Below are 21,566 nucleotides of genomic sequence, written 5' to 3'. Positions count from 1 at the left end.
CCGGCCAGTTCTTTACCACTAGAGCCACCTGGGAAGCCCCTTCCTGGCTGAGCGGCTTAAACTGCGGAAGTTTATTTTCTGACAGTTTCACAGGCCAGAAGTCCGAGATCAGGGTGTGGGCGGGCCTGGTTCCTTCTGAGAGCCAGGGGGGTGGTCTTCTGTCCTTGGCTTGCGGGTCCCATCTGCTTCTGTGTCTTCCCCTTGCCCTCCCTCTGTGTGTCCAGGTTTAATCTTATAAGGATGTCAGTCTTACTAGATAAAGGGCCTCATCACACCTGTAAAGACCTTGTCTCCAAGCTGCCTTCTAAGATACTGGCGGTTAGGATTTCAACATTAGGAATTTGGCAGGGAGGGGGCCACACTCTTAACAGTCTGCACGTGCAGCTGGGAGGTACCACAGGAGAGGAATTCCTGCATTGGGAGACTGGGGACTCCTGTAGGGCGGCTGGCACACCTGTCCCTCCTTCCCTGGGAGGGAGGGGAGATACTTTACTGGAATATAAGCAAACCCTCCCCTGCGGAAGGGGAGGGAAGGGGGCAGCAGGAGGAATGGGAAGGAAGCCACTAGGGTTTCACTAACCTGAAATGTAAACAAACGGTCCAGGGAGATAGACCTGCATCCCTCTGGAGCAATGTACTTACTACCACTACCTTCCAAGGCATATTTTCTTTTTACCTTTCTACTTTATTATTATTTTTTTTCCTGAGGTGTAGCTGCTGTGCACCAAGACATTTATTTTATCCAGTCATTCTTGAATCAAATCGGCCCGTTCTCTTCGCTGTGAATACCTGGATTGTGCAAAAATATGAAAATGTTCCTGGAGAATTGTGTGCGAACATGTGTCGATCTTTTTATTACCTCAAGTTTGAATATGAATGGAAAACCAAGGATTACCAAGAAATGTTATTAAAGCTTACAATGAAAAAGGCCAAGATAAACAGGAAAACTGACTACTGAGGAAAAATAGCTAATTCAAGGAAATGAATAGAATTTGAAAACATCTAATTAGGATGTGAATCTGCAGTCATTTCATCCTTGAAACAAGAATCAGATTCTATTAAAGAGTTACAGGGAATTCCCTGGTGGTTCAGTGGTTAGAATTTCGGTGCTTGTGCTGCTGGGCCCCGTGTTTGATTCCTGGTCAGGGAACTAAGATCCCCCAAAAGCCAGGGGGAATAAAAAGAGCTACAATATTGGAAATGTATCATGACTGCCAAAGTTTTGAAGTATTAATAAAGAGGCTAGATGAAGATATAGTCAGGAAAATGTTTTAGATAAAGACTGAAAATATGAAAGTATAGGGAATATGGGAGCAGATAGGAGACATGTAGAAGATAAGCCCTAAAGGTGTAACTGACCTGAGTAGCTGTATGCACCTTAAATTTCAGTTAATAAACACTAAATTAAAAAATCAGTTCCTAGGTGACACTAGTCTCATTTCAGTTGCTCAGTGGCCATATGTATATAACAGCTATCGGGCAGTGCAGATTTATAGGAAACTTCCGTCATCACAGAATGTTCTATTGCGATAGCCCTGGAGACCCATACGGGAGACCAGAGAAAAGGGGGCGAAGGAGGGGAGGGACTTTCCAGATAAATCACACGTGAGCACACGACTCTTGATGTTGAAAGACACCACGTACAGCCAGGCGGAGTGGAATTTAGTGGACCTAAAATACATACCCAAAATACATGCACGGTCAGGATACTGTGGCCGTTTAACGTGTGTATGTAGATACATCTAGCTATGAAATACCATTGTGAAATCCTTAGGGAACCACGGATAAAGGGAGTAGGATAAAAATTTTAAATGAGGGATAAATATAGATAACTATAAGTGAATGAGAATTAGTAGTGCTAGTTTTGAGGAAAGTTCTGAGGGAAGGTGATTTTTAAAAAAAAATATTTATTATTTGGCCACACCAAGTCTTAGCTGTGGAATGTGACATGTTTTTCAGCTGTAGCATGAGGGAATTCTCATCGCAACATGTGGGATCTAGTTCCTTGACCAGGGGTTGAACTGTGGCTCCCTGCATTGGGAGTGAAGAGTCTTAGCCACCTGACCACCAAGGAAGTCCGGGAAGATGATTTCAAGTCTACAGTCATTTCCACCCAAGTGATCAATTAAATTTAAAGACAGGTGAAGAGATTTGGGATACTACGCTGAGAGTCTCAGAAAGCCAGTGTGATGAATATCTTTTCTCAGGAAGTTACTTGAGGATACTTTTTTTTCTGCATTGGTCACATTTATTTTATACTCATCTTTTAAACATTTCAGTTGCATTTTCAGTTGCATTTATATATATAACTTGAACAGACACATAGTTTTATAGGTTATTTGCAAAAACTGAGCTTATGTCCATACCCTTTCTTAGAGATCAAAAAAAAAAAAAAAAAGGCACATAAGGAATGAACATGAGATGAAGAGCTGCCTCCAGTGCTTTGGAAAAAAAAAGAAAGGAAGCCAAGAAGGATGGAATCATGATATCCAGGAAATAGCAGGTCCCATTTATAAAATCAGCAAAGGAGTTCCTGAGAAGACAATGAAAAAGCAGGCCTAGGTTCACCCATTCCGAGTCCTGAAGAATGAGACAGAGCTCTCCAGGAGGAAAACCTCTGGAAGAGAAAGGAAGTGGCCAATGTATGTACTGTGATGAAGAGCTTAGTAAAACGTGGACATATGTATTAGTTTCTTACAGCTGTTGCAACAAACTGCCACATACTGGGGGGCTTACACCAATAGAAATTTATTCATTCACAGTTCCTGAGACTAGAAGTCTAAAATCAAAGTGCTGTCAAGACCATGTTCCTTCCAGAGGCTGCAGGGCAGAACACAGCACCCTTCAGCTTCATTAAGTGAAAGTTGGTATTCATCAGCTTTTAGAATGAGTCTATAGACAAGAGACTATAGACTCTAGACTACTGGTTTTTCCAGTGGTCATGTATGGATGTGAGAGCTGGACTATAGAGAAAGCTGATTGCCAAAGAATTCGTGCTTTTGAACTGTGGGGTTGGAGAAGACTCTTGAGAGTCCCTTGGACTGCAAGGAGATCCAACCAGTCCATCCTGAAGGAGATCAGCCCTGAATGTTCATTGGAAGGACTGATGTTGAAGCTGAAACTCCAATACGTTTGCTACTTGATGCAAAGAACTGACTCATTTGAAAAGACCCTGATGTTGGGAAAGATTGAAGGCAGGAGAAGAAGGGGACGACAGAGGATGAGATGGTTGGACGGCATCACCGACTCAATGGACATGAGTAAACTCTGGGAGTTGGTGATGGACAGGGAGGCCTTGCGTGCTGCAGTCCATGGGGTCACAGAGTCGGACACGACTGAGCAACTGAACTGAACTGATAGACAAGAGAAGACACAGCAGTTGCTGCTGAACTGAGTGGAGATGTCCTCAGGTCGGTTGATGTAATAGGTGGCAGAGGTGGAAGGAGAAGCTGAGGAGAAATGGAATGGAGAGTTGAACACCGACATGCTTCTTGAGCAAACTAACCAACAAGATCCACTTTCTGGAACATAAAACAGTCAGTGGGATTGTTGGTGTGTTGTTTGAAGTTTCACAGGCGTTCGTAGAACTGGCAACAGATGCATAGCTAAGAAATGGATGATGGGCAAGTTAGCTAAATCCTCCTAGCGGGAAGCCAGAGGACAACATATAAAGTTGCCAAACCATAAACCAGCCAGGGGCTGCTGGAACCAGTTAAATAAGGCACGCTGCATTTTTGAGAGCATTTTTTTAATACTAGTTTCGGAGCTTGGCTAGACCCAAGGGACTTTTTAATGACACATTTTCCGTGATTAGCAGCATGGTCCGATAATCGCACGTTTGTCTTCCACAAATGTTTCAAAATTTCTAAATAGGCCATATTGTCTTTTTCTGGAAACGAAGCTCCATAGTTAATAATTTTATTGCATTTTCTTTTTCAGTAGGTGAGATCAAAGGAGTGATCCTGAAAATTATGCTTATGGCAGACTTAAGTAAAAGGATTTATGCAATCAAATTTACAGATTGTTTTTTATTGATCACAACTTTTATGCTAGGGATCAATTTTAATCTACTTGACCCCATTAATTGCTTATCCACTTAAAAAATTTAACTCTAGTGGATGGAAGAAGCCCTACTAATGTGAATTGGTTTTGCTGATAGTAAAAATATAGTATTATGTTATATGTTGTAATTAGAAAGCAAGAAAAAAAATTGCTGAGTAGACCATTGTTGTTGTTGTTTAGTTGCTAACTTGTGTCTGACTCTTTGTGACTCAGGGGCTGCAGCACGCTAGGCTTCCCTGTCCTTCACTATTTCCCGGAGTTTGCTCAAACCCATGTCCATTGAGTCAGTGACGCTATCCAACCATCTCGTCCTCTGTCACCCCCTTCTCCTGCCTTCTGTCTTTCCCAGCATCAGGGTCTTTTCCAGTGAGACAGTTCTTTGCATCAAGTGGCCAAAGCATTGGAACTTCAGCTTCAGCATCAGTCCTTTCAGTGAGTATTCTGGGTTAATTTCCTTTAGAGTTGACTGGTTTGATCTCCTTGCAGTCCAAGTGACTCTCAAGAATCTTCTCCAACACCACAGTTCAAAATCATCAATTCTTTGGTGCTCAGCCTTCTTGATGGTCCAACTGTGAACACAGTTCCACCCATAACCACCCGCTTAGCAACAGTCAGCATTAGCCCAGACTTGGGATAAGTGGCTCCCTCCTCCCTTTCTGGGATGCTCTGCATTTCCTCTGTGCACGTCCATCTGCAACAAGCTGAACAGTCTCCACTCCGACGTCAGATGGGTTCCTGTTGGTGTTTGATAGCAAGGCTTCACAAGCCCCAGTGTCCTTTTAGATAGGGAACCTCTTAGATTGTCCTACCACCCACCAATTCAGGAGACATAAGAGATGCGGGTTCAATCCCTGGGTTGGGAAGATCCTCTCTATGGAGGAGAAAACGGCAACCCACTCCAGTATTGTTGCTTGGGAAATCCATGGACAGAGGAGCCTGGCGGGCTATACAGTACATGGGGTCACAAAGAGTCGGACATAATTGAGCATCTGAGCACAGGAGCCCCCTGCATGAGATAGCCGAGGTGGCATCAGACTTGGCCTTAACCGTACTACATGGCATCTGATAGCTTGGCAGGGAAACTTGGTGAGGAGGGCAGAGGGTCAGCAGTCTGTGGGCCATTTGCTGAGATGCCTCTGACGGCTCGTTAGTAGGCTTTCATGAAGAACTCACAGTTCTCCAGGTTAAACCATAAGAAGATTTCTCTCTCCACTGCAGGGAGCCTGCAGTTTTAGTTGCCCGTCAATGAATTTTTGACAACCAGACATTGTCCCTGTTGTTTATGTTGAGAAGTGATGGTATTTTATTATCTACTGTATTCATTGTCCTGAATCCTTCTTGTTGACTTTCCAGCAAGCATGGTGTCTGTGCTGTCTTTCATTTCTCTTGATGGCATAGTGTTAGATACACAGACAACAAATTGAGTTTTGTCCTCTTTGGACGAGAGGGAGAAATAGCTAAACAGCCCTGGTCTATGTAGTTCCAGTGCATTTATTTAGATGATGCAAAGACAGCCCCGCTGGGTATAATTTACGCTGACTCTGTCGATCCGGGAGTAGGAGATGTAGAAAGTCTTGCCGTGAAGCCCGTTTGTGGGTACTCGCTCAGCTGCTGTCTCCCTGCCCCACGCAGAAACAGAGACAGGCAGATGTAGGGAGAGAGCACCAGGACCTCCTGTGCATCTGAGGCTGGTAAATGGACCCTTGTCAGTCTTAACCATAGACCTAGTTCACAGCTACACATATTTTCAAGTCCACAGTACATGAAGTGATTTCCAACGTCCTCTTGAATCCTTGAAGGAAGCTAAATGAGTATTTCTAGTTGACATGGAAATGATCACGTACAGTGAAGCGGTACCCGTTATCAGTGAGCTGATTTTTCTTCACGACAAGGAGATGGTAGAGGGTGATGGTATGGACAGGTGCTGAGGGGAAAGAAGACAGTTTGTCAGCAGGCTGCAAGCAATTTCCTATTTACAGATGAATATTGCCTCCCAGACCATCCATCGATTCAGTAAATGTTTGCCTAGTTCTTACTCTCTGCCTGGCATCATTATCCGAATAAATAGGAAATGTAGTTTTGGTTGGCTTGGGCTTAACTTGATTACTGTTTCACCACTTCTAAAACACACATTTTAACCCTTCTGAAATTGGCATGTGTACTGCGATCAGTGGAGTCTTAGATCAGATTAAAAAGCTATTAGTCATGATTGTGTTTGGCAGTCCTTTTAAAAAAAAAAAAATGGCAGAGGAATCCTGGCTCATAGTTCAAGAAAACCTGTGTGGCTGTGTCTTGATCTATAGAACAAGTGATCTAGGAAGTGATATATTAACTTTACTTGGGTGTTTTCATGTCATTTAAACTTGTTCTGGATTAAGTGCTATTTTTATTGGTACTTTCAAAAAAGTTACTTAAAAAATATTATCGTGCTATGAGTAAACATAAACAACTAGATTTTCTTCCATTTTCTGGTTGTTTTCTAGGTATGGATAATTGCCCTAGTTAGCCATATTTTTGTAATACTGCAAGAGAAAATTCATAGTAATGTCTAGATATTGTATCTACATACAAGCCTTTATCTATATATCCCCAAACAAGTTGTTAATTTGATTGGAGAGGGCCTGTGTATAAGGACTGGTGCACTAAACTCAGCACAAAGAAAACCCCTGTGGTTGCCATATCTTAAAAAAACAATGTAAATGTAAAATTATTCCAAAATGAAAAATTTATTAAAAAAAAAAAAACCCTATCAGGTCAGATAGGCCTTATGTGGCCTGTGCTTCATCCATTAAATGAGGATTGAACAGTGAACTTGCCCTTTCTGAGCTTCAGGTGTCTTATCTGTAAAACAAGGATGCCACCTACCTGAAGGATTGTGAGGATTAGAGATAATTTTTGTAAAACAGGTGCTTATTTGAAGGTCTCCATAAATGGTACTATCAGTATCATAACCATGATTGTTATTATGTTCATATGCAATATACTTTGGAATGAGAAATGGTTTATTGTAGGATTGAATTACGAAGAAGTGATACATGCTTATGCAAAAATGAAAGGTCAGAGGGAGTGACTATTAATCTCAAATTTTTCAGTATAATATTTAATGTAAACAAAAGAATAAATGCAGCACTTACTGTGTAGGTGGGCTTCCCTAGTGGCTCAGCTGGTAAAGAATCTGCCGGCAACTCGAGAGACCTGGGTGTGATCCCTGGGTTGGGAAGATCCCCGGGAGAAGGGACCAGCTACCCACTCCAGTATTCTGGCCTGGAGAATTCCGTGGACTGTATAGTCCATGGGGTCGCAAAGAGTCAGACATGACTGAGGGACTTTCACTACTAGTACATAGATTCCAAAGCTCTGAAGCAAAGTGGACGTGATCATATCTCCATCTCTACTACTATGTAGATTCCAAAGCTCTGAAACAAAGTGGACGTGATCATACTTCTATCTCTGCTTTTCTTCCATCTGCTTAGGTGTCCCGGCCTCTGCTGAACCTTGTGTTCACATCAAGGAAGGATTTTTGCAAAACATGAACCAATTGTATTGCTATAAATGCCCTGAGCCTAATTGCCAAAGAATTAATGCTTTTGAACTGTGGTGTTGGAGAAGATTCTTGAGAGTCCCTTGGACTGCAAGGAGATCCAACCAGTCCATCCTAAAGGAAATCAGTCCTGAGTGTTCATTGGAAGGACTGATGTTGACGCTGAGACTCTAATACTTTGGCCACCTGATGTGAAGAGCTGACTCATTTGAGAAGACCCTGATGCTGGGAAAGATTGAAGGTGGGAGGATAAGGGGACAGCAGAGGATGAGATGGTTAGATAGCATCACTGAATCAATGGACGTGAGTTTGAGTAAACTCCAGGAATTGGTGATGGACAGGAAGGCCCGGCGTGCTGCTGTCCATGGGGTCGCAGAGTCGGACACGAATGAGCGACTGAACTGAACTGAACTGAGCCTAACTACAGAGTTCGACTCCATTCATTCAGTCTTGTAACAAATACTTTGCATGGAATCCCTCCCGTTTCTAGGTGTGCTTCCCTCCTGTTTTGTTTTTTGAAATGGTAATTGCTTTATAATGTCTCCTCTGAAGCTTCCCTGGTGGCTCTGTGGTAAAGAATCCGCCTGTCAATGCAGGAGACACGGTTTGATCTTTGGGTTGGGAAGATCCCCTGGAGGAGGAAACAGCAACCCACTCCAGTATTCTTGCCTGGAGAGTCCCACAGAGGGAGAAGCCCGGTGGGCCACACAGCCCTTGAGGTTGCAAGGAGTCAGATGCGACTGAGCCTGCACTCACGCACCCCTCCTCTGTGTTGTCTTTCAGAACCTCCTCACCTGCTGCTTCTGCTCAGGTGTTAGCATCTCACGCGTTTCATTCTCGGCATTTCTGGTGTTAGGCTTTGCTTTGTGATTTGTTTCAGTCATTCTAGAGGGTAGTGCAGCCTTTTCCTATATATGTTGACAGGGACTAAAAACCAGGTCATCCAGATGCAATTTCTTCTAGTCCTGTAGGGAAAGCTTTACTCAGTGCCTGTATAAATGCTCAGCCTGGACTATATCGTGATAAATGGCTTAATTATCTCTTAATTGAGTACAAGCAAAACACAATGGGAGAAAAAGAGAAGTGTTCAAACACTGCAGCTTCTTCAAGGCAAATTGAATAAGTGCTCTTTCATGTCTGATTTTTTAAAAGTGGGTTTAATGACACCGTTGTGTGGCTAATGCCATGGAAACACGCATCCTTCCTGAGTGTAGGCACATAATCACGGCATTTAAGCCAGCCCGTGGAAAAGGGCCTTCCCTTGCCGTTTCATGTGGTTCTCATGTGATTGCTCGGACAACCTAATGTAAAAATATTTTGGCTGCAGGTGTCACAAGTGACACACTGGTCCCCCTCTCCCTAGTGTGTTGGGACAAAAGCGGGTTCTTTGAGACCAGCACTTTTAATGAACCGTCTTATTGTAGACACTCAGAATCTAATAGTGTGCCTTTTGGTGAAGTTGTTGAGAATTTTAATGCATTTTAGTTCTCATTCATCACTGCCTGTGTGCTCCTAGCGGGAGGGTCTTTAGAAATAGGATTAGCTTCTAGAGGAATGCATTAGCCTTGCCCCAGAAGTAGATAGATTGCTCCAACCTTCAAATCCTTTCGGCCCCCCTCCCCCCCGCCCCATCCGACTTTTTTCCCTTTATTGACAGCTTCTCATTGAATGGCTGGAAGCATTAGTGTATTTAGGAGTTAGATGTTTTGTATGATCCTAGGCTGATCTCATATTCCCTTTCTGAAATTAATTCGACACTGCTTTACATGTTAATCCGCAAAGGATTGATTTGGAGAAGGTCAGAGCAGTGCAGCCTCAGAAAATGGAAGAAAAGCTCCACTTAGAACAGCTCATTTCAGTTCCCAGACCTAAGCCTAGCTGCCTTTTCATTGTGGCACTTAGACAGCTGGAGGCGGCTCGGACACCTCGCAGAATACATCAAACAGTGGGGTTTGATGTGGGCCGGAGGATCGTTGGACTAATTAAGTTTAGCTTGGTTAACCAATTGCAGTTTGCAAATTGAACAATTGCACTTTGAAAGCTTCTGACACAATAGAACACAGAATCTTCTTTTGAGGCATAAACATTCCCCATAATGGAGAAGTACTTTTTCAAAGAAGCTTATACCAAATCCACACAATTTGGACGTCTCCATGTAAAGTTCGTTTCGCTGGTAACAAAACTCCAATCTCCTTTATTCAGGGGATTGTATGCTGTCAAAGACAAGAAGCCCCAGGGAGGTGGGTGGGGACGGAGGTGGAGGGGGTTGAGGGAGAGAAAGACCCTGTGGGTGCAGAATAGGTGAGCATTTGAGAATGAAGAGATTTGAATTCTTCTTCTTTTTTAATCTTGAGCCACAGTCAGACAAAGTTGGAAAACTGATCACGACCACGGCACAAGCAATGGCTTCTAGAAGATGAAAATACCATAAACCCAAAAGATCAAATTAAAGCAAATGCAGGGTCATTGGGAGAAAAGATTCAGTTCTTATAGGGAAGGCCATAGAAACCACAGTGAAGTCAGACTCAGCAAAGATACAAACACCAAGTCCAGAGTAATTTCAAATGCTAGGAAAATAAGATGTTTATAATCTACCTTTATTTCCAAGGACTCCAAGTCCTTTTCATTTTGGAGATTATCCGGTATGTGCTGTGTCCTTGCATGTAATGCTTACTCTTTGATTTTAATCTAATCTTTATCTGTATCAAAAGCTAACTCTTCACTCTGGAAAGTTCCTACCACAGCCATGGCATAGAGCAGCCAAACAAGGTTGCCCTGAATGATTGCCAGGAAGGAGGAAAGCCAGCTATAATTTTCGCTAATGGAAGTCTTACTGAGATCTGAGCAGTGGCAACAGCTGACTTCTCTGATCCTTTGCTTGGGTAATCAGTGTAACCCTCTGACTTTTTGAGAAAGGTTACTAATCATGGAAAAGGAAACATTTTCTCTCACACCTATTTCTCTCACACCTGTGGGTATAAAGCAAAAAGCAGGGGCGTGGGGGGTGCTTAGATGATGGGCAGCTGTGGCCTTCTTGCGGTTGGCAACGTCCTTGTGATACGTGAGACTGCAGGCGTGTTCTGACCCTCCTCTGGGGTCAGCTCGGGTCCCGCTGCCTTGCTCGAATGCCAGGCCATCCCTCACACCAGTATAGTGTCTGGGGAAAGGAAGTTTGCTATCCTTACTTGTGGTTGTGGCTATTGATAAAGCAAGTTGAATCATGCCTCTCACCTTCTTCCTCAGGCATAATCTGTTACGTGCTTGTAACCCGGACATTGTCACCTCTGTTTCTGAAATTTGTCAGGTGGAGCATCGGCTAGTTCTGAAACATTGAACTCTAATATGGAAAAACGGATTCTCTTTTATTAAATAAATGTGTTTGTATGCATTCAGGATTTAGTGGATCGAGACTCTGTGTTTACCAATCAGAGCTGTGTATTCATATCTCCATGCGTGTGTGCTAAGTTGCTTTAGCTGTGCCTGACTCCGCGACCCCATGGACTGTAGCCTGACAGGCTTCTCTGTCGGTGGGATTCTCTAGGCCCTCATTCAAGGGATCTTCCTGACCTAGGGATCGAACCAGCCTCTCTTATGTCTCCTGCATTGGCAGGCAGATTCTTTTCCACTATTGCCATCTGGGAAGCTTTAATTGCTCCATTTCCAAAATAAATATTGGAGATAGATCATTATCTCTGTCTATCAACACATTCTGCTGGCCATATCAACTCACGTGTAAAACTGTACATCCTTGGGTCCAGCTAGAGCCTTGGCTTTATCTCTAGATAGGCTAAATGGGAGGAGGTAATGTAATCTAAGTGACTCGTCTGTGGTTTCGGGGTGGTATCGAACAATTCAAAACTTCATGCAAAGTAGCAAAACAACAGTGACTACCACAGTAGTAATGAAAACATATTAACATGGAGGTTATCAAATGCTTCCTAAATACTGTGCTGAGTACTGACACAGTTTCTTCAGTAATGCCTCACAGCAAGTCAATGACAGAGTCAGTGTTATTTGCTCCTTTTTACAGATGTGGAAACAGGCTACAAGTAGTTATGTGACCTGGGGTACCAGCCATGAGTGCTGGAGCCAGGGTTTCACACAGCAGGTGAATTCTGATAGTCCTGACCATCGCATATTTGAGCTCCCCGAGTTAAGGAAAAACAATTTGCCCAAAACTTAAAACCCTACACAAGTGTCCTGAATTGAACAGACAACTAATAGAGACATCCTATGCATGATCATCCATGGATTGAGTAGTTTCAATTTGGAACATGCTTTACTAATAACTTACCTTTCACTTATCTGAAATTCACATTTAACTAGACATTCTCTGTTCTTAGTATATGTCTTGCCACAGTGAGCATGGACATTCTGTATTTTCACTTGGAAAACCTGGCAACCCTAGTTGGAAGAAAATGAAAGTATAACCCTTTTGGAGAGAAAGTGTTAGCATACATCTAGGCTTCCCTGGTGGCTCAGATGGTAAAGAATCTGCCTGTAATGCAGGAAACCTGGGTTCGATCCCTGGGTTGGGAAGATTCCCTGGAGAAGGGAATGGCTTCCCACTCCAGTATTCTTGCCTGGAGAATTCCATGGACAGAGTAGCCTAGCGGGCTACAGCCATGGGGTCACAAAGAGTCAGACACAACTGAGCGACTACCCCTTTGCCTTTCAAACAATTGATTTTAGAGTAGAGGGGGAGCCTGGTAAGTCATCCATTCATGTTCCTACCTGTGCCTGAGCTGGTACTTCCGATGGGATGGAATTTGGGATTTTGAGTGAGCTATCAGTGGCATCTTTTTCCTGACCTAGGTTGTGGGTGTGAGGTGTGCTGGGGGGTGGGGCAGATGGGGAAGGGGGACATCAAAGAAAACTTTATTCTTTCTGGGCCTCCAAAGATTATCAAAATAAGCCATACTCTGGAGAAACTCAAGCCAACCTAGAATAGGGGGCACATTTTTCTACCAGGTGGCTTTAAGTGAGGGAGCTGGCAGAGCTGAACAGCAAAATCTGGAAGAGGAGACCCTCTCCATGTGAGTATTTTCATTTATTCAGGGTCTCAACTTGGGCTTATTATTAACTTTAATATATTATTATATTATTAAACCTGTTAAGTTTTCTTATTTGATGAGAAACATGAAGCTGTTGTTTATTCACCTCATTAGGTAAAGGTTTGCAGGTGTTTCTAAAACAGCTCATGACCTAATATTCGTATTGTTAGCCACTTCCAGATGATGGAGTTTGACTCAAATGCCCTAAAGCAATGATTCGCAGATTTAAGGTTTCAACATTTGCTGTGACTCTTTGCTTTTTATGCCACTTAATGTGTTGTGCATACATATTCTAAGGGAAATTATGAGCTGCCTCATTCATTACACATTTTTCCAACTTGTAATTGTGTTGGCATCAAATGTTGGCGATATTTGAAAGAAATTGGCATATTACTCGATCTCCCAATGCTTTTAACTAAAAATCGCGTTACAACCATTTTCTTTAAAATTTGCTTTTTTACATTATCCCTGTGTGGTAGAATACTTTCTACCACAAAGCAGTGATGGTAGAATGCTTTCAGGACTCATTCTAAAAGCCCAGTCTTTGAAGAATACATGTTCCTGCTAATGGCATACTGACCTGAAGATCATAAATAAGAATGTCTTTGGACCTCAGGCATGAGAGAGATTATTACAGGAAATTATGTTGTGGAAAAAATGGAAGTTAGAATATTAAAACATCAGTTGTTTGGCAGTGTGTTTGCGTTGCTTAGTATCATAAAGTAGGTTGTACCCTGGAATTCTGACTAAATTTATAATCCAGTAAAGAAATATTCTTAGCTGCAGCAAAATCACCCATCAAGTTTATGTATTTGCAAATATATTTGAGTTTTGCCTGAAAATGGAAATTCAAGACTCTTTGTGTATATGATTTGTTTTGATTTGTTTTCCTTTTTGAGAGAAAGAAAAGTCAGAAATGAACACTTGAATAATTCTCTTTATCTTTTTAAAATAATTTTTTTCCCATCTTTTCTGGTCTTTTGCTTGCTCTTTCGTATATAATTTCTCATTTTCAACTCACTTATTTGAAAAATAGTATTTGTTTGTTGAGAAAATAATTTTCTTAACAATTTAAGCAAGCAATTGAAGTTAAAATAATGAGAGTTACATGCATTTGGGAGCTTATGAACCCTCACATCAAAATTTTAAAACTTACTTTAAAATTTAAAGTGATAAGGTAACTTTGTAGATTTCAGTATTATGCAGTCTTACTATATAACTAATAATTGATAAAAGTCAAAGGATAAAATATAGCATGAATAAAACAAGGGATAATTAAGTGTAAAATGTTGTTGGCATACGTTATAAAAATTGTAAATAATACCATAGAAGGTAGATCGTTTCTTCCCTCTGTATGAAATACATTATGAGCAGAGTCTAAAAGGTTAGAGGGAGGAAACATCTAATAAATAGATTTTAGGTCCAGTTGATTGTATAAGACTGAGTTTTCACCTTGACCTGACTATACAGGCCCCTTGTCCTTTGTCGAGGGACATCTGTCCCTGTGTGCATGAGGCTAGCTTGTATGTCTTGCAGCTACCCACTTACTCTGCAGAGTGACCATAGTAGGGTGGAAGGACCTGTCCAATGCTCTTGGCACCCCAGCCATTTCTAGACCAGTGAAAAAAATCAGAGAAAGAAGGGACCTCCGCAAACTCTTCCTCAGCCCTCTGGTTTTACAGGTTAAGAAACCAAGACTCCAGGGTGTGTAGTCATCTCTTTCTAGCCATCTGGTGAGTGGCCAATCCACCACACTAGCTGCTGTGGCTTCCAAGTCCTGGTGCTCGGCCTTTTCTGCCCCTCAGCCCTTGAAGAGATGACAGGGAGAGATGGAGACATGAGTAGACTCCTTCTGGGTGAATGTAGGGGATGGTTGCCCTCTCTACCTTCTCTGCTTGGGTCCTTGGGGTTTGCTTACTCTTGGCATCCATGAATTCCATCCCATCAGAGGGAATTGTGTGTGTGTACGTGCTAAATCACTTTAGTCATGTCTGACTCTTTGTGACCCCCGCGGACTGCAACTCGCTGGACTCCTCTGTCCATGGGATTCTCCAGGCAAGAATACTAGAGTGGGGTGCCATGCCCTCCTCCAGGGAGTGTTCCTGACCCAGGGATCAAACTCCTGCAGTTCCTGAATTGCAGACAGACTCTTTATTGCTGAGCCACCAGGGAAGCCAGAGTTAGTTGTATGTGTCTTTAGCTCCCTGCTAGATTGGGAATTTGAATTTAATGACCATGTTTGGTTAACTCTGTCTTCCCTGCAGCGCCTAAGATAACATGTAGTCATTTCTATAAATGAATGAATGAATATCACTGGGTTTAGTTAAGGAGACTTTTGTCAGTTTTGCTCTTATGCTGGAAGACAAGGTACATTCATTTCCAAAGCCTTCTTTGACTGGGTGAGGAGAGTCCATGATTTGTTACCAAACTCTACGTAACAAATGCCACACTTAGTGACTATTGATGTGTATGTGTATACTCTGGTTTGAGGTAAATATACCTTTTCAGTTCCTAGGTAGCCTAAAATAAGAGACTGTGGCTAGGACAGATCCTCCTTTGGCTAGGTGGGGTTTGTAGCTCTCCTCCGGTGTGGGTGGGCTCTGACTGCTTGGGCCAATAGAATCTGGTACAAGAAACACAGTACTGATTTCTGGGCCCAGGCTTCAGAAGATTGGTGACTTCCACTTCTTATCTCTCAGAATACTTGCTCTTGAACCCAGTCATCATGCTGTGAGAAAGCCCACATCACTCTCTGGAGAGCCAAGTTCCTGGTTCAGCTTCAGCTGAATTCTCAGCAAGCACCAACCAGCCAGTTGTGTGCGTGCACCATCTTGCACGTTCCTCCTGTACGTCCACTGTGGCCTCCCCAGATGACACTACTGTTCACGTCTTCCCAGACCACAGATCTGTGAGCAAATTGATTGATGGGGTTGTTTAAGCCCTTATCTGTTGGGATGGTTTGTTGTCTAATATTAGATAATCAGAACTGAGACCTAGGTGAGCATCACAGTTACCTAAAGTACTGATGGGGACCAGGAACAGCATGGGTGATGGAGATTTATTATTATTATTATTACTTTTACTAAACTCTAGCTGTTTAACTAATATGTGGGCCTGGAACTGCACTGTATCCTGGGAGGGGCAGGAGGTTGTCAGTCAGCTGGATTTTCTTGTCGATCTGAGTGGTAACTCCCCTATCACAGTGCTGCTGCTTCTTTTTCCCCCCCTTTCCTCTTCCTCCTCTTAGTTTTGCTCTCCAGTTAACTTGGTTGTTCAGTTGCTCAGTCGTGTCTGACTCATTGCAACTGCAGCACACCAGGCTTCCCTATCTTTCAGTTAGTAAAGCTGTAAACGGTTGAAGTATCTATTTGACTTTTTAAAGATAATACGTTTTTAGGTTATTGGCTTTTAGAGATAACACATTTTGTATGTTACTGCTTACAAATAATTTTGGTCAGCGATACACACAGGCACAACAGTTTTACTACTGTGGTTCTTCTGTTATCTTCTGGATTTGACATTTAAAGCTACCCATCATCAGCCTGCCTTTCTGGAATGCTGTCAAAGAAGTAAGCTCTAGATCATTTTCCCTTAGCCGTGTTTGGTGTATAGTATAACAGGAGGAGCACTTATTTCAGTTAGAGGCAAAGTGGGAATGTGGACTGCCCAATAGTAGAACCATCACGCCTCCCCTGGGTGCGCCCCAGAAGCAGAGGCTCCACCTGTCCTCCTGCTGAAAGATGTCTGGGGTCAGCTGCTCTGATAGCGTTCCATATCTCCTAGCATCCCAATCACTCATAGGTTTTTATCTAATCTTCCCCATTTCCAACCTCATACAGAGCAGCATCTACTCTACTGCCAAATCACTTAACTGCTCACGGGTAGGGCATCCTGTGGACTCAGCTTTCTAGTAGAGTTCAGTTCAGTTCAGTCACTTAGTCGTGTCCCACTCTTTGCAACCCCATGGACTGTAGCACGCCAGGCTTCCCTGTCCATCATCAACTCCTGGAGTTTGCTCAAACTCATGGCCACTGAGTCAATGATGCCATCCAACCATCTCATCCTCTGTTGTCCCCTTCTCTTGCCCTCAGTCTTTCCCAGCATCAGGATCTTTTCCAATGAGTCGGCCCTTCAAATCAGGTAGCTAAAATATTGGAGCTTCAGCTTTAGCATCAATCCTTCCAATGAATATTCAGGGTTGATTTCCTTTAGGAACGACTGGCTTGATCTCCTTGCTGTCCAAGGGACTCTCGAGAGTCTTCTCCAGAACCACAGTTCAAAAGCATCAGTTCTTCTGCTCTCAGCCTTCATTGTGGTCTAACTCTCATATCTGTACATGACTACTAGAAAAACCATAGCTTTGATTCTATGGACGTTTGTTGGCAAAGTAATGTCTCTGGTTTTTAATATGCTGTCTAGATTTGTCATAGCTTTTCTTCCAAGGAGGAAGTGTCTTTTAATTTCATGGCTAATCATCCTGTTTATTCCACTACTTGTCGTGGCCTCTTTTCTTCTCTCTCTGATGACACTGTAGTTCCTTGAGGGCTGGAATTTATCCTCAGTGCTTAACCCAACATCTGACATATTACAGGCCAATTCGTGAATAAGTGAATTAATAGCATTGAAACCTCACTGTCATCCAGTGATCCTAGTCAGCCTTATTCTCAAATGTACCGTGTTTTATTTTCCCAGTGTGTTGGGTCAACACATTGTTGAGAATATTGAGGGACAAGAATTACCTACTGTTAATATTTTCTAAGTCACTTTCAGAGTGGACAGTACCGGTGGCTTGTCACCTAGATATCGTTACAAGAGTGACCGCAAAAATCACTTTCGTCTGAATTTAATCCCAAGTTTAAAGTCACACCATGTGAAAGAGTGAACTAGAATTTTTTCCTGCAGATTTTCATTATGAACAAATTTACATACACTGGAAGGTTGAAGAACATAGTACAATGTTACCGGTATATCCAACACCTAGTTTCTGTTTCGTCCTTTTTTCTCATTTATTGTGTTTCTTTTTCAAAAGATAGTTATTTATTTACTAAATCTTGGCCGTCCTGGGTCTTCACTGCTGCCCGAGTGGGCTTCTTTTTAACTGTGTAGAGCAGGGCTGCTCTTTATTGCTGTTCCCAGGCTTCTCTGGCTGCGGAGCTCGGGCCCTAGTGGGCGTGGGCTCAGGAGTTGCACCTCCCGGGTTCTGGAGCACAGGCTCAATAACTGTGGTACGCCAGTTTAGTTGCTGCACAGCATGTGGGATCTTCCTGGGCCAGAGACCAAACCCTTGTCTCCTGGATTTACAGGCAGATTCTTTACCACTGAGCCACTAGAGAAGCCCTCTTTATTTGTTGGTTTGCATAGAACATTTGAAAGTCCTTAAAACATCTTTACATGCCATCTCTAGACTTTGACACGCATCTCTTACCAATAAAGTTTTTCTCCTACATCAGCACAATGCCGTTATTTCTTATATAAACATTAATTCAATCATTGCCAATCAAAACAAACAGCACTCATCAAAGAAAGGTAACAAAATCCCGAATCTATACAATTTAACATTCATCGTGTCTAGGACATGAAGATAAAATACTCAACATCTGACAGACCAGGAAAGTAGAGCACTCTCTCAGAAGAAAGGAAAATCCACTGAGTCCAACCCCAGGATGAATAACTGAACTAAATGACGTAAAACAGTACGTGCTCACAGTGAAGGAACAGATAAGGTATCCCATTAGTGACACAGAAGTGACCCCAAAAAAAGAAATGGTAGAGCTGAAAATACAATCTCTGAAGTTCGAAATATACTGGGTGGACTTCACTGACAAAAGGACATGACAGAGGAGAGTGAAGATGGAACAGGAAACAATCTTAGAAGTAATGAAAGCGAAACTTTCTCAAAAGTCTATGCAGAATAGGAGTTTACATATACAAGGTGGTGAAGGAACATCAGGTAAATAGAAAAAGCCCATGCTGACTCTTTCCACCTCTTGAAAACCAAAGGTAAAGCACAAAGCTTGAAAGCAGCAAAAGGGAAGCAACACCGGGGAACCCCAGGCCGATCAGTGGCTGACTTCAAAAGACATGCAAGCCAGAAGAGCACCTTTCAAGCTCTGAAAGAAAGCTGTTTTATCCAGTAAAAGGATTCTTCCAGAATGAAGAGACTGGGATGATAGCATTCAGAGGTGGGAGGTACTGATTGTTGTACAAGAATGTACTTAATGCCACTGAATTATACCTTTAAAAATGGATTAAGTGGTAAATTCTTTGTCATATGTATTTTACCACAATACAAAATTTTTAAAGAAGAATGAAGGGAAAATAAGGACCTTTTCATGTAAAGAAAATGATGACAGTTTATCACCAACAGAGCTGTACTTCCCGATGTACAAAGGAACATGACACCAGGTAGAAACTCAGATCCTTCCAGAAAAATTAAAAGCATTGGATATCGTGAATATTGAGGTAAACACGAAATACTGGCTTTTTGTTTGTGCTTTTCCACCTCAATTTCTTTATTAACCATTTAACTATTTAAAGCAAAAATTATAAGTATGTTGTGGGGCTTATAACATTTGTAGATATGGTGCATATAACAACCATAAAAGTAGATATGGACCTATTATTACAAGTTTTCTATATTTTACAGAAAATGGTACAATATTGACTGTAAGTGGACTATGAAAAATTATAGCATATATTATCATCCTTGGGGAAGCCACTTCAAAAAGTAAAAGAATATAGCTGAAAAGTCAGTAGAAAAATTAAAAATGGATATTCAAATAATTTTTTTAAAGGCAGGAAATGAGAAACAGAGGACCGTAGTTCTGGCGGTTTTGACCCATTAAAGGAGTAAAGGAAATCGTTTTTAAAAATTAGAATAATATGATGGTAGCCATTTAAAACTGAATTTTTTGGGGAAAATAATTAATATAGGAAAAACACTCCCAATGTTGTATTAAATGGAAAAAGTGGTATATTCAGCCACTATAGTACAACAATTTTTAAAAGATATGATGTATTCACACTCTCATACAATATAGAAAAAAGGCTAAAAGGTATGTTCCAAAATGCCTTTTGGTGGTAGAATCACAAGTGACTTCATGTCTTAGTCTTACTTTCTTACATTTCCTATATTTTCTACAATGGGTTATCATAAAATCTGTTTGTTTGTTTTTTTAGTTACTGGTGGTACATAGTCATACAGGAACACTTAGTTTCTCTGTATTCTAATTTCATATAATACTTGACTAAGTTTGGGCTTCCCTGGTGCTCAGATAGTAAAGAATCCGCCTGCGATGTGGGAGACCTGGGTTTGATCCCTGGGTCAGGAAGATCCCCTGGAGAAGGAATGGCAGCCCACTCCAGTTTTCTGACCTGGAGAATTCCGTGGACAGAGCAGCCTGGCAGGCCCCAGTCCATGGGGTTGCAAAGAGTCAGACACAACTGAGCGACTTTCACTTCACTTACTAAGTTTAATTTTATTCTAGTAGTTTTTCACTGATTTTTAAAAGTATATGGTCGTGTGATATGCACATAATATAGTCATTCAGTTTCTTCTTGTCTGTCTACCTTAATGCAGTAGGTAATTAATTGCCCAGGACCTACTCAGCACTAATTACACGAATTGATGGGTTCCTAACAATGGGAAATTCTCCTGCTCGTCATCTCACTTTCTCATCTATAGAGGCCATTGTAAGGATGAATGGTGATGATGGATGTAAAGTCTTGACTCAGTACTTGGCCATAATGCACTCTCAGCAAAAGTTAGTGGTTGTTATTGTGAGGGTGTATCTCTTGTACAGACTCTTCTTCTGGAAGGGCACAGAGCTGAGCCCTCAGTGGGCACTGTAGTCCGTGGGTAGATCACACGAAAGGAAGAGCCTCTGACAGCACTCTGGACAGCCAGTTTTGGGAAGCTGTGTGTTTAAACAGCAACATCAGTCTGGTATGTGTATTCCATTTTCCTTAAATTTAAAACTCCACACCTTCACTGAAGATGTTCTTGCGGTGTGAAAATAAATGATGAATGTGAAGATGATAATGCTGATTAGTTCAATTCAGTTCAGTTGCTCAGTTGTGTCCGACTCTTTGTGACCCCATGAACTGCAGCACACCAGGCCTCCCTGTCCATCACCAACTCCTGGAGTCCACCCAAACCCATGTCCATTAAGTCGGTGATGCCATCCAGCCATCTCATCCTCTGTCATCCCCTTCTCCTCCTGCCCTCAATCTGTCCCAGCATCAGGGTCTTTTCCAAGGAGTCAGTTCTTTGCATCAGGTGGGCAAGGTATTGGAGTTTCAGCTTCAGCATCAGTCCTTCCAGTGAATATTCAGGACTGATTTCCTTTAGGATGGACTGGTTGGATTTCCTTGTAGTCCAAGGGACTCTCAAGAGTCTTCTCCAACACCACAGTTCAAAAGCATCAGTTCTTCAGTGCTCAGCTTTCTTTATAGTCCAACTCTCACATCCATACATGACTACTGGAAAAACCATAGCCTTGACTAGACGGACCTTTGTTGGCAAAGTAATGTCTTTGCTTTTTAATATGCTGTCTAGGTTGATCATAGCTTTTCTTCCGAATAGTAAGTGTCTTTTAATTTCATGGCTGCAGTCACCATCTGCAGTCATTTTGGAGCCCCCCAAAATAAAATCTGTCACTGTTTCCATTGTTTGCCCATCTATTTGCCATGAAATGATGGGACCAGATGCCATAATCTTAGTTTTCTGAATGTTGAGTTTTAAGCCAACATTTTCACTTTCCTCTTTGACTTTTATCAAGAGGTTCTTTAGTTCTTCTTCGCTTTCTGCCATAAGTGTGGTGTCATCTGCATATCTGAGGTTATTGATATTTCTCCTGCATGGCCTAATCATATAGTCTGGAGAGTGCTGCAATCCATGGGGTCAAAAA

At 42.1% G+C, this 21,566-nt stretch overlaps 1 protein-coding gene across 3 annotated transcripts in view; it reads left to right on the top strand.

Annotated features, from left to right (window-relative positions):
• The window catches only part of HLCS (holocarboxylase synthetase), a 192,822-nt gene that overhangs the window by 124,403 nt on the left and 46,853 nt on the right, over positions 1-21,566 (top strand). The gene's annotated exons all lie outside the window — the stretch shown is intronic.

Source organism: Budorcas taxicolor, chromosome 1 (assembly GCF_023091745.1).
Source record: "Budorcas taxicolor isolate Tak-1 chromosome 1, Takin1.1, whole genome shotgun sequence".
Classification (NCBI taxonomy): domain Eukaryota; kingdom Metazoa; phylum Chordata; class Mammalia; order Artiodactyla; family Bovidae; genus Budorcas; species Budorcas taxicolor.
The sequence above is the reverse complement of the archived record's forward strand: the minus strand, read 5'-3'. Positions and strand labels throughout refer to the sequence as shown.